Below are 14174 nucleotides of genomic sequence, written 5' to 3' on the forward strand. Positions count from 1 at the left end.
AATAAGACCTCTAACTAAATGAGTGGGAGACCGTATTGGTGCTTTAGGGGAAGTGGGCCCACTGGGGATGTCGCCCACCTTCCACCTTTGGTTCTCCTGAAAAAGACACGGTATTTCTCTTATGACATTTTTGGCAGTTATTATAAATATGTTTTTATATTGTGAAACTCCCCCGTCTTAAGCTATATTCGTTTTCTCTTATGAATTTTTAAAAATCTATTTGATACAATCAAATATATGTTAAAGTGCACATTTCTGAGCTTCGAGAAACGTACTTGCTTGTGGAACCAGCACAGTTTGGCGGCCTCAAGCAGGTCTGTCTGTCTGGCCTCTCTCGCCCTGCACAGCCGCCTGGAGGTTCACCAGCATCACTGCGTGTGTCAGCACTTGGTGCCTTTCTGTCGCTGAGTAGCATCCCAGTGTGTAAGTGTACCAGAATTGTTTACTCACTCATCTGGGGAGGTGCTCTTGGTTCTTTCTACTTTGGAGCTGTTATAAATGAAGCTCTGATGAGTGAGTGTTTTCACTTCTCTTGGGAGATTATCTAGGACTAGAATTGCTGGGTCCTATGGTGGAAGTGTATGTTTAATTTTTAAGAAACTTATTTTTCAGATTCACTGTGCCATTTCTGCTGTTCCCACCAGCAGAGTGTGAGAGTTATGGTTGTGCCATGTGCTTGTCAGCACTTGGAGCTGGTAGTCCTTTTCATTCTGGCCATTTGAGTAGATATGCAAGTGGCATCTCATTGTGGCTTTTCTTGTAGTTCTCTGATGACAACATCTTTCTCATATCTCTGATGGGGAACATCTTTTCATGTATTTATTTGCCACCTATAGATCTTCTTATGTTATCTTTCTTTCAGATCTTTTGCCCATGTTTCCATTGGGTTATTTATTATATTTTATTGAACTGTAAGAGTTCTTCCAGGCTGAGCAACTTGGCAAGACCCTGTCTCTACAAAAAATAATAAAAATAAAAATAAAAATCACTGAGCATGGTGGTGTGCACCTGTGGTCCCAGCTACTCAGGAGGCTGAGGTGGGAAGATCCCTTGAGACCAAGGGGTGAAGGCTGCAGTGAGCAGTGATCGCACCACTGTACTCCAGCTATGGCAACACAGTGAGACCCCATCTCAAAAAGAAAAGTTCTTATATTTTCTAGACATGAGTTTTTTGGTCAGATATTGGTATTGCATATATTTTCTCAATGTCTTTGGCTTGCCTTTTCACTTTCTTGATGTTGTCTTTGAGAGAGAAAAAGTTTTGAATTCTGAAGTTCAGTTAATAATTTTTTTCTCTTATGGTTCCTGCTTTTAGTGTCCTAAGAAATCTTTGCCTATGCCCAAAGTCTTATTGATTTTTCTTTTCTTTTCCTAAAAAAATTTATAGTTTTAGCTTTTACATGTATGTTTGTGATTGATTTCAAGTTAATTTTCACGTAGGGTATGAGTTAAGGGTGAAGGTTCATTTTTCTCTATGTGGCTATCTAATTGTTCCAGCAATGTTTGTTGAAAAGATTGTCCTTTCTCGTCAAATTACCGTGGCACCTTTGTTGAAAGTCACCTGCCGGTGTTTGTGGGTCTGTTTCTACCTCTGTATTCCCGGTTATCCTCATCTCAGTACCAAACTATCTGCCGCCTGAAGCTTTAGAGAGTCAGTGGGTCAGCGTCTGCCTTGTTACTTGGTCTCTGATTGTCTGGCCCAGTGGCAGGGGATGTCATCCTGCCAGCACATGCCTCCCTAGGATTGGATCATGCCCCTCTCCTCAGAAGCCACATCACCTGCATTTGCATTATTTGAAGTTGCAAGATGTCCTTTCTCACCAAGTGAAGTTGGTGTGTTTATATCCTGCGTCCTCCCACCTTGCCCTGGAACTCTGAGCTCTCAAGTTTTCCTCCTTCTCGTCTCCCTCTTTCTGATGCTGACCCCAAAAGCCCTTTGAGGTAGACAACAAACACGTAAAAGCGTCCGCCTTTTTAAAGGGAAATTTTTCAAAACCTTTTCTAAGGAGCTAGAAATAAGAACTATGTAACAGAAACCATTTCATAGCCTTCAGCACGGCCATTTATCTCAAAAACCATTTCATTTAAAATGTGGGCCAAACATATAAATCATATCTTGAAAGAAAGCATGTGGGTACCACAAAAATTACTCTGTATTCTTACCATCTAATTTAAAAAATGTGTTTTGAAGCCAGAGAGAAGGCAAACAAGCCTGGGGCCTGCACCCTCCTCCCCCAGGGCCAGGGATGCAGTGGAGAGTCCAAAGCACGGAACAGCACACCCTGTTGTTAGCCAGTCACTTCAGTGGCGGGAGCCACTGCTCTTGAAACCTCCCTCCTCCGAATGTCCCTTGGTAAATTAGGAGCTGAGAGCCCCAAAGCCAGTCTGCTGCTTACCAGTGCTTGGACAAGCCCTTGCGCTCAGGCAGTAAACACTCCGGGAGAAATCGTAGATATTGGTGCTTATTTAGCGACATCCCCGGAGGGAGGGTGCTAAATATAGTGGGACCCTGAGGTCCATTTTCCAGACTAATAAGAGGGGGAAACCCAGAGCAGCCTGTCACTGTGGGCTGGGAATTCCAGAGTCTTCTGCCGGAAACCTCACTAAGGACTGCAAGGCTAAGATGTCAGCACTTCTTCTTGGCAGGTTTCATATTTGCTTCTTAGCACTTTCTGGGAGGGGAAAACAAAAGACACCGGCAGATGTACCTTGCCATGGGCCATGGCCCTTCCTGCCCGTGTACCCCTCACCTGGGTCCCTGGAGACACCAGTATCCCCACTGCTACACTGACCCTTTTTTCTCATCTGGTCTTCCATACTTGTCTCTTTCCCAGACTAGCAGCTGCTCTCAACCACCCTCTGCTTCCCTGTTGTGCCTCCTTTAAGATGACAGTCCCCTGGGCATCCTCCAGGCCACCCCCTCCAGGGCGTCGGGTCTCTGTGTTTCTAGCCTGGGCTCTGTTCTTGGGAGTGAAGTCCGTTTGGAACTGCTGAGCATAATCTGTGCCTCAAGCGTAGCTCGGAGGTGCTGACTTTCCTCTGGGTCTGGGTTCTGAGGCATGAGACTGTTCCTTCAGACCCCTTGCTCCTTGTCAGTTGCAGCCCTGAGCATCTTTGTAGGGGTAGTGGGGAGGATTTGGGGATTGGAATGCCTCTGGAGGTGGCATGCCAGCCCACATGTGTGCACAGGCCTGGTCTGCTGCCCCCTTCCTGGATGTGCCTTTAATCAGCTGCACAGGCCACAGTTAGCCGGCGGCATCCTCCAACCGACCCCACGGTGCGGGAGCAGCCCCACCCTGCCAACATGAAGCCTGTCGCTTTCTCTTTTAATCTCTTCATCCCTGGCTGCCTGATGTTCCTTGTGTAACTCACGCTTTACATCTTACCAGCTGCCTTGGCTATGACTGTCTTTGTAGTAGAACCTTAACCTTGTTCCTGGAACCCCGGGGCCGTGGGTGTCATGAGGCAGTGCACATGCTCTCTGGACTGGCACCAGGGTACTGGGGTTGGAAAGGCTGGGAGAACTCCTCCCTCAGAAGACTCTAGAAGTAGCCCCCACAGTTCTGCTTCCTTCTTCCTCCCATCTTCCCCCCGCCTCAGCCCTCAGCTGGCCTGTGTCTGGAGAGCTGAGTTTGGGGCAAAGGTTCCCTGAGAAAAGAGGGATTTGGTCTTAATTCCTCTGCCAAGTCTGGTGCCCAGGCTAGAGGAGGCAGTGAGTGCTCAGAGTACAAGAGTGGGAAGGCAGACGGGCATCTTTCCAAAGCGAGGCACTGGAGTGGTGTTAGGAAGAGCACAAGGTCGGGTGTGGTGACTCACGCCTGTACTCCCAGCACTTTGGGAGACTGAGGTGGGCGGATCACCTGAGGTCAGGAGTTGGAGACCAGCCTGGCCAACATGGTGAAACCCCATCTCTACTAAAGATACCAAAAAATTAGCTGGGCGTGGTGGCCACACGCGTTATCCCGGCTACTCAGGAGGCTGAGGCACGAGAATCGCTTGAACCGCAGACCTCTGGGGATGGGAGGGGGAGGACCCATTTCATTTCCACTGAAGGATGGCGACAGGCTGGGGGTGGAGGGTGGGCAAGGGCAGGGGCCGGGGCTGCTGGCAGCAGACATCAAGAGCACTTAAGTCCCTGCAGGGCATGAGCCATCAGCCCCAGGCTGACCTCGCCATCTGCTCTGGCCCTCCCTGCATTGTGCAGGCTGCCCGCTCCCTTTCCTTTTGGTTCACTCCTTCAGGCCGCTCATCTGCCTGCACCAGCAGGCAGAAGCAGTCAGGCCAGCCATCCTTGGCCCAGGGGTGAAGGGATCTGGGAACTTTTGGTTCTGGATTCATTGTGAGAGTAGGCAGGGCTAATTCTGAGTTGCCCCAGGTCCCCATGCTGTGACGGCTCCGGGCAGGAATCTGGGAGCCAGGAAGTCAGACCCTGGGCCTTTACCCAGCAGCACTTCCCTATGATCCGCTCCAGGGCCCAGGTGTGGCTGCAGAGGCAGACCTGGGTCCAGCAAGGGTACTGGTTAACCCACGAGGCCTCCCCCATCTGCGGAGCCCCACAGCTACTGCCTTGCGGGGCACCCTTTCTGACCATCCCCGATCCTGCCTGGGGCCTCTTAGAGTCCAGAAGCAAGAAGTATCCACCGCTGTGCATCCCTGTGGCCTGGCTCAGGGCCAACCCACAGTGAGGCTCAGGAAGGAGAATGAGGGCGTCAGTGGCCTGGGACCCAGAGTTCCCTCAGAAAGCTGGCCTGCCACCCTGCCTGCTCCCACCTGGGGATACCCACAGTGCTTGCCCCCACGTACCCCCGTCCTTCTGGGGCCTGGAGTCCAAGGGCCCGACGTGCTGGAGTCCTTAGAAGCCAGCTGGGCTGAAGGGCCTGCCCTTGACTGTGTGCATCTCAGGTACTTTGGTCACACCAAAAATCCCCTTTCTTTTCTGGCCTGTGGAATCATATCCAGAACAGATGGTTCTGAATCATTGTTTCTGCAAAGCCTCTCTACTAGGCCAGGCTCTGAGCCGGGGCTGGGGACACAGTGGTGAGCAGACAGACCAGGCTCCACCCTCATGCACCAGGCAGCCCCCTGGGGAAGTCAGACAGATGCACAAACTACAAGGTGACAGCAAATTATGGTGGGGTCGCAGAAGGAACCAAGAGGCCTGAGAAGAAGGTAGGCGAGCGGGAAGGTCGCTGCAGACCCAGCGGAGCCAGCCGTGCGGGAGGGACTGCAGAGAAGAGCCTTCTGAGCCAAAGAAGCCTGTGAAAAGGCTGAGCGAGGGGAGAGCCCGGCGGCGGCAGCCGCTGGAATCTGGTGGGCCAGAGGGAGGGTGCTGGGGTGGGGAGCTTGGAGGGGTGCGCAGGGCCAGGGCCGGGGGCCTAGTGGCCCAGAAAGGAGTTTGGACTTAACTCTTCCTCTGTGCAAGGGGAAGATTTTGAAGGCTGTAAAACTGGGGAAAGACCCAATGGGATTGTTTATTCAGAAACTCAGTCTGATGCCCTGTAGGCAGGAACAGTGCCAGAGGCTTATGGAGACCCCAGAAGAGCCAGGGTGACGGATACCTGTGGGGACAACAGATCCTTCTTTTGTGGGCATCGAGAGCCTATGCAGGGACCCTGAGTGAGCCCTGCCTCCAATCCTTGGCTCCTGGCTGGGGAGTCTCCACGGCCTGCAGCCGCTCCCTCCTCCCTGCTCTTTCCTGCCCCTGCCAGGCCGCCACCTCCCTGTCCCTTCTTGTCCATAAACCTGACCTAGGATTTCACGGACCAAGCCCCAGCCCATAGCCTGCTGGCCTTGGGAGCCCCGCCAGCCTTGTCCCCTCTCTGGGCCTCTGGGCTGTGCTTGGGCTCTGTGTCGGGAGCAGCCCTGCCAGGCCCAGCTCTCCTGGGCGTGTCTCTCTGTTGTCAGCTCCCCCCTGCCCCCCGGCAGCTCTTCCTTGGAATCATCTTCTGGATGTCCCCTCTCTTTTTCTACCCTAGTCCCTGCAGCCACCCCCTGGCAGTGCTCAGTAAGGGCTAGCAACTAGCAGGCTCCTCCAGAAGAAGTGGGGGTTAGCACCCCCATTGTTTCCCGGAGGCATTTTGGGAGGCCAAGCCAGAGGATTGCTTAAGCCTAGGAGTTCAAGACCAGCCTGGGCAACAGAGGGAGATCCCATCTCAACAAAATATAAAAAATTAGCTGGATGTGGTGGCATATGCCTGTAGTCCCAATTACTAAGGAGGCTGAGGTAGGAGGATTGCTTGAGCCTGGGAGGTCGAGGCTGCAGTGAGCTATGATGGTACCACACTCCAGCCTGGTGACACAGTGAGGCCCTGTCTCAAAAAGTAAATAAAGAAATGCCAATAATGGCCTTTTTTTTTTTTTCTTTTGAGATGGAGTCTCACTGTCACCCAGGCTGGAGTGCAGCGGCACAATCTCGGCTCACTGCAACCTCCGCCTCCCAGGTTCAAGCGATTCTCCTGCCTCAGCCTCCTGAGTAGCTGGGATTACAGGCACCTGCCCCCATGTAGGGGTTTTGCCATGTTGGCCAAGCTGGTCTTGAACTCCTGACCTCAGGTGATCCACCTGACTCAGCTTCCCAAAGTGCTGGGATTACAGGTGTGAGCCACCGCACCCAACCTTAAATGTTTACATTTAACAAATGAACGTTTTTAGCAGACACACAGAAATATGATTGTGCCATTCACAAGGTAATTACCGTGTTTATAAAAGAAGAACCTTAGTTCATGGCATGCTCCAGGCAGTGTGGTCCAGAAACGGGACCCAAGTTTGAAACTGATGATGAGGGCTCCTTTCAAACCCGTCTGTCTCCTTTGGAGAGAGTGAAACCTCAAGGCCCTTTGGGTGTGTGGGGTCCGGGCTGAGCCTTCCCCCCATTCCTGGTGATGGGCCAATTGAAAGGTCCTTCTTCCCCTAATGCAGAGAGGCGGCCCAGCCCTGCCCTCTTCCATTGCAGGGCAGCAGCCAGTGGGGAGTGCCGAGGGGCTCAGGTCAGGCTGACCAGAGGGGCTGAGCCCGCCCTCACCAGTGGAGAGCAGCACAGGCTGATGCCATCCTCTCCCTAGCTGTCCAAGCCACGGGCTCTGCCTTCTGAACTGGGTCATACCGAGGTGGGGACTCGGCAGCCAGAACAGGTCAGGAGCTGGCCTGGCCTGGCCTTTCGGCTGCCCAGGTGTATTCGTGGTGCTGGTGGGTGTGGACTGCACTCTTGGGGCACCTACTGTGCATTCGCGTGACAGGCGGTGAATGGAAGTGTGTCTGGGGTGCAGGGGGCAGACTCAGACGGTCCTTAATCATCTTTAGAGGGAATTATGTTTAACAGGAAGTAGTGAGAGAAAGTGGAAAAGGCCGCTTCCTTCACCCTTGCTAGCTCGGTCTCCTTGACAAGTTCTGCTGTTTTCTCTGTGCTTCAGTCCCCTGCTTTGTAAAATGAGGGCAAAGATGTGACACCATTGTCCTCAGAGCTGCTGGGAAGCGAGTGGAAGCAGGGGTTTGAGTGACACTCCCCAGTGTGGACAGACCACGTTTCGTTTATTCATCAGTTGGTGGAAACTGGATTGTTCCCACTCGTTTCCTATTATGAATTCCACGTTTAACTTTTATGAATACTTTTCTATGAACACTACTGTGTTTGTGTACAAGTTTTTATGTGGACACATGTTTTCGTTTCTCTTGGGCAATTACCTAGGACTGGAATTGTTGTAGCATATGGTAACTGTGTTTAATTTTTTGGTGAACTGCCAGCTGTTTTTTATGAAGTGGCTGAACCATTTCACATTTCCAGCAGCAACATATGAAGGTTCTAGTTTGTCCACATCCTTGTCAACACTTATTATGATCTGGCTTTTTCATTGTAGCCATCCTAGTGGGTGTGAAGTGTTAGCTTATGGTTTTGATTCACATTTTCCTGATGACTAATTATGTTTCAGTATCATTTCATGTGCTTATTAGCAATTTGTATCTTTTTCTGGAGAAATGTCTGTTCAACATCTTTGCGCATTTTTTTGTTTTGTTTTTGAAACAGGGTCTTGCTGTCACCCAGGCTGGCATGTAAGTGGCATGGTCATGGCTCACTGCAGCCTTGACCTCCTGGGCTCAAGGGATCCTCCCGCCTCAGCCTCCAGAGTAGCTGGGACTATAGGTGTGCACCACCACACTCAGCCAGTTTTTAAGTTTTTTGGTAGAGACAGGATTTCCCTATGTTTTCCAGGCTGGTCTCGAACTCCTGGGCTCAAGTGAACTTCCCACGTTGGCCTCCCAAAGTGCTGAAATTACAGGCGTGAGCCACCACGCCCAGACTGGTCTCAAACTCCTGTCTTTATATATTCTAGATACAAGTCTCTTATCAGATACATGATGTGCCATTATTATCTCTCATTCTGTGGTTGTCTTTTCTCTTTCTTAATAGTGTCCTTGGAAGCACAAAAATTTTAAATTTTGACTCCAGTTATTTTGTTGTTGCTTGTACTTTTGGTTTCCTTTTTTAGTCTTTAAAATATGTGACATATATGATTCAAAATTAAAAGGCATGCTCAGAGCAGTCTCACCTTCATCCCCACCTACCCTCTATAGGGAGGCATTTAAATTAATTTCTCCTTTTATTGTTCCTGTGTTTATATTTGCAAAATTAAAAACCCTTTTTTCTTAAACAAAGGTGGTATGCTACAGATACTCTGCACATTTCTTTCTTCTCTTCTTTCACTAAAGAAATCCCGGAATTGAGCCCCTGTATCAGCTGACTGAACTCACTATGTTTCAGGGCCACAATAGCCCAGCTGTGGATGTGCATCAAATGGTTTAGTCAGCTGGTTCCCCGCTGAGGGCCTCTTGGGCTGTTCCCAGTCTTTTCCTGGAGATCATGCAGCAGGCGTAATATCCTTTCGTATAGTGCAGGTGTGTGTCTTCAGGACAGACTCCTGAAAGTGAGATGGCTGGGTCAAAAGTTAAGCTGTAGGAATTGTGGCTGTTGCCAGATTGTCCTCTGCAGGGGCTGGACTGATCCGTGTTTTACCAGGGAGGTAAGAGAGTGGTTCCCAACAGGCTCACAAACACAACATACCGTGAAGCAGTGAGATTCTTGCCAGTGTGATCTCAGTGCAGCTTTTCTTTTTTTTAAAATCAGCTGTATTGTGTGATTTACATACGATGAAATACACCCATTTTAAGTGTCCAGTTTGTTGAGTTGTGACAAATTGCTTCCTGTCACCACAGACGGATTTTTGCCCTTCTAGGATTTCATATAATGAAATATGAAGTGTGGTATCCTCTGTGTTAGGGTTGTTTTCTTAAAAACTATATATATTCAAAGTGTGTAAGGTATCTTGATACCACATAGTGAAATGGTTACTACAGTGAAGGAAATTAACATATCTCTCAACTCACATAGTGTGTGGTGTGCGCACCTGAAATCTACACTTAGCAAATTTCCAGTATACAATCCAGCAGGATTAACAGTAGTCCTGTGCTGTATATCAGACCTCCGGACTATTCATGCTACATGACTGCCACCTCATACCCTTCGACCCCATTCCCCACCCCTTCCAGTTGGGCTTCCTTGACCCAGAATCAAGACACGGAGATTCATGTGTGTTGTTTAACGCATCAGTAGTTTAATGGCTCAGTAGTATCCATTGTATGGATATACCACAGTTTCTCTGCTTTCCTGTTGATGAGCATTTGTGTAGTTTCTAGTTTGTACCTATTCTGAGTAAGATGCTGTGGACATTCTGGCTCAAGTTTTTCTGTGGACACGTGTTTTTGTTTCTTTGGAATAAACAGGAGTGGAATGGCTGGATCACATGGTGAGCGCACACTTAGTCACTAGACCTTTCTCCGAAGTGGTTTTGCCACTTTCCACCCCCACTAGGAGCAGTGTGTGGGCCCTTCCTGCCCCACATCCTCACAGACACCGGGTGGCGCTGGCCTTTAGCTTCAGCTTTCTGAGGTGGGGTGTGCTGTCCCTTTATGGTTTTGATTTGCATTTCTCTGAGGACTGCAGGCTGAGCGTCTTTTCTTACTTGCCATTATATTTCCTCTTTGGTGAAGTTTCTCTTCCAGTCTTCTCCCCAAAAATCAAGTTTTTGTCTCTTTATTAAGTTGTAAGAGTTCTTTATTTTCTCAATACAAGTTCTTTTAATATAGAGATATTTTCTCCTAATCTACAACTTGTCTTTTCATTTTCTCAGTGGTATCCTTCCAAGACCAGAAATTTTAATTCTTGTGAAATGCAAACCCATTTTTTTTTCTGGTTCTTTTTGTGTCTTAAGGAAACCTTTGCATTTCCTTTATTATGAGTAAGGCTGTGCATCTTTTTTTCTGTCTAAGGGTCATTTGCTTATTTTTTCTGAGAACTGGCCATGTCTTTAGCCACTTTTAAAAAATTTGGTCTATTGGTCTTTCTCTTCTTGATATTTATTTATTTGAGACAGGGTCTCACTCTCTGTTGCCCAGGCTGGAGTGCAGTGGTGCATTCACAGCTCACTGCAACCTCTACCTCCCGAACTCACACCATCCTCCCATCTCCTGAGTTGCTGGGACTACAGACACCTACCTGGCTAATTTTAAAACATTATTGTAGAGAAAGGGTCTCCTTATGTTGCGCAGGCTGGTCTTTAACTCCTGGGCTCAAGTGGTCCTCCCGCCTCGGCCTTCCAAAGTGCTGGGATTACAGGCATGCCTGGCCTCTCTTCTTGATTTCTAAGAGCTCTTTGTCTATTACTGAGATGAGCCGTTTATAGTATGTTGTGATGTTTTCTCACAGTTTGTCTTTTTGACTGTTTTCCCGTGCATATTGCATGCATGTTTTTGCGAGTCAAGTGTATCCATTTTTTATTGCTTATGGATTTGGGATCATAGGCCTTCCCTACTCCCAGGCTATAATGAGCTCACCCACTTTTGTATCTAGTATTCTTATGGTTTCATTTTCTCTAACATTTGGATCTTTATCCCATTTGGAGTTGATTCTAACGTGTGGGGTAAGGCATGGAATCAATTTTATCTTTTTCCAAGTGACTCTCTACTTCTCTTCATATCATTTATTTAAAAAGTCTATCTTTTCCTAATGAGCTGAGATGGCACTCCCCAGGCCATTATCATTAAAATTCTTGATTTCCACATGTTCTTGGACATGGTCTTCTCTCGTTTCTGTACTCTTCGTGTCCTGCTGGCCATCTGAGTGTTCCCCTGCAGACACACCCTCTCCTCCTCGGGGGTTTCATGACGTCTCCCTCGGCCCATGGTAGGGGCTTCTCACCGCTTTTCTGTTCAGAGGGTTTCCTGGGTGTCTCTGCTTCCTGTTTTTCCACATAGTCTAGAACCAGCTCGGCTGGCTCCAGAAAACATTTGTTTTGGCTCCAGAAAACATTTGTTTATCTTTGAAAATTGAGACTTTTTTAATGTATTCACTTTGAGAAAGCTGACATCTTTATGGATGTTAAATCGTCCTATGCAGAAACAAGGGATGTGGCTCTATCTACTCCAGTTTACATCCTTCCCAGGTGATACTCTTCTAGGACTGTCGCAGCTGTTTCAGAGGTTTCATATGGATTTTGTACATCTGATGTTAGGTTTATTCCCATGTGTTTATCTTTTTCATTGCTTTTATACTTTTAAAAAAAATTTTATAGACCGAGTCTTGCTCTATTGTCCAGACTGGTCTCAAACTCCTGGCCTCAAGCAGTCCACTCACCTCAGCCTCCCGAAGTGCTGGGATTACAGGCGCGAACCACTGTGCCTGGACAATATAATGGGTGCCTTTCTTCCTTTCTCTTTTTTTTTTTTTTTTTGACGGAGTCTTACTCTGTTGCCCAGGCTGGAGTGCAGTGGCGCAATCTCAAGCTCACTGCAACCTCCACCTCCCGGGTTCAAGCCATTCTCCTGCCTCAGCCTCCCGAGTAGCTGGGATTACAGGTGCCCACCACCACGCCTGGCTACTTTTTGTATTTTTAGTAGAGATGAGGTTTCACCATGTTGGCCAGGCTGGTCTTGAACTCCTGACCTCGAGTGATCCACCCGCCCTGGCCTCCCAAAGTGCTGAGATTACAGGTGTGAGCCACCACGCCCAGCCTCTTTCATTCTGTTTTGAACTAAACATTGTTTGCACTGCATGTGGGGGGTTATAATTGGTTGTTGTCAATTTTATATCTTGTTCTTACCGAATACTTTTTCATTTGTATTTTAAGGGTATCTTAGCATGTATTTTATTGGGGTTTCCAGGTGTACTTTGATATTAAACACAAAAAAATCATTTGTCTTTTCCTTAGGGTTGAACGTTTTTTAAAGGTTTGTATTACATACTGCCAAATCTTTTTAAAAATATGGTACCAATTTATACTTCTCTTGTGGCAGTGTTTTGCCATACCCTTGTCAGCACTCAGTATTGATATTTTTAAAAACCTGACAGTTGCCTGTGATCTTCATTAAGAGGACATTCACCGTGCCCTTCTCCACACCAGGTGCCCTGCCGAGGACACAGCTGTGGTGAGAGGACACAGTGGGGAGTCTGCAGATCCCAGCCCCCAGTCCCACTCCAGTTCCCCTCCAGTCCCCATCCCATCCCATCCCCACAAGTCTGTGTTCTAGTTGTTTCTTGAGGTTTCCAATGAAGATGGCTGCTGCCCTCTGAGCCCAGCCAATGGGACAAGGCCAGCAGAGAGCCCATCCCTGCCCCTGAGATTCGCTCTGGAAAATCCCCGAGTGGTTATGTAAAATGCATTGCTCCCTGCCCCCCGCCTCAGTAGAACCATGTCACAATAAGCCTTCCAGGTGTCTCGCGGGATCCCCTGCACAGCTCGGGCACTGCCAGCAGCCGCGGCCCCTCGAGCGCTGAATCTGTCCAGGGGCAAGGGGTCAGCCAGGCGCCTTCCAGGGCCAGTCCCAGGCCACCCAGTCCTGGTGTGGCTGAGCACCTATGCCTCTTCCCCATAGCTAAAAACCTGGTAACATGGATGACAAAATGGGTAACACCTCCCTGAAAGTTTCTGCTTTCCTATAAAGCCTAGTCCCGGCCCCAGCCCCGGCCCGAGTCCTCAGGAACAGAACAACCCCAACCACCCGTTTGCAGAGGGCACTGCTGTTTGGCACTGACCCTGCCCTGCCCAGGCTGGCAGCCCTCCAAGGAGGCTGGGCAGGAGGTCCCGGAGGACACGGCCCACAAGGCTCACCCTTTTCATTCTCCATCTTGCCCCATCACCCCCCACCTTGGCGTCCTCCTCCAGGCAGCCCGCCCAGCCCTTTTCCATACACCCCTGTTCCCAGCACTGAAGCTTGCTTGTAGTGTGATCTCAGGCCAATTGCCTTACCTCTCCGGGCTTGTTTCCATCTTCACCTCACAGATAGATGTGAGGAGTGAAAGGGGGAGTATTTGCAGCAGGTCTACACAGTGCGTGGCACAAAGCGGGCTCCAGGAATGTGTGTTCACTGAATAGGAGAGTGAAAGAACGGATGGATTGCGCTGGCAAATCCTCCAGGGGCTGTTCTTCCACTCAGACCATCAGAACCCAGAGATCAGATCCAGGGGCTCCTAAATGCAACCTTTGTTAGAAACACAGCCCCCCCGCCCTGCACTGCTCAGTCCCACCCTAGGGGAGTTCTCAGCCGCACTGAGGATGAGCTCGGTGGGGACCTGACCCAGAGAAAGGGACATTTGGTCACTGGACTCCAGACCGGCCCATCCACAGCCTGGCTGGGCCGGCATCTAGGCCTCGCTTGGCAATCCCCTCCCGAGAGCTCAGATAGTTTGGCCTCAGGGGAGACGGGGGAAGTGAGAGGGCTGCCTCCCCTCAGCCTGGGAGCTGGGTCCTCAGGAGAGGGAAATTTCCTTCTATTTATTTTCGACGTCCTTGACTTTGAAAGCCAAGCTGGTGTTGATATTTACCTTGGCCAGGCCTCCCGTCTCCCCGGGCCAGCCTCGTGTAAACATGCTGTTCCTTCTCTCAGCTCTGCTAGCACTGAGGTGGCCTTTTGCAACCAGTTCTAGGAATTTTGAAAGTCTGAAGGCGTAGCTTCAGGGACTGGCCCTCCAGGGAGCCCAGGGTGCCAGGGACCCTGAGACCTGCTGTGCTGGCCTTGGGCTCTCTCCCTGGGGGTTCACGCCAAGGACTGCAAGGAATGAATGGGCCTGGGCGCATGCGGGCAGGGTGTCTCTTGCTGGGTCCCTCAGTTCTCCACACAGCCACACT

General features: G+C 49.5%; 1 protein-coding gene across 6 annotated transcripts in view; it reads left to right on the top strand.

The window, feature by feature from the left end:
- The window catches only part of LOC105477709 (autophagy related 7), a 267730-nt gene that overhangs the window by 252649 nt on the left and 907 nt on the right, over nucleotides 1-14174 (top strand). The gene's annotated exons all lie outside the window — the stretch shown is intronic.

This window comes from Macaca nemestrina, chromosome 2 (assembly GCF_043159975.1).
Source record: "Macaca nemestrina isolate mMacNem1 chromosome 2, mMacNem.hap1, whole genome shotgun sequence".
NCBI classification, from domain to species: domain Eukaryota; kingdom Metazoa; phylum Chordata; class Mammalia; order Primates; family Cercopithecidae; genus Macaca; species Macaca nemestrina.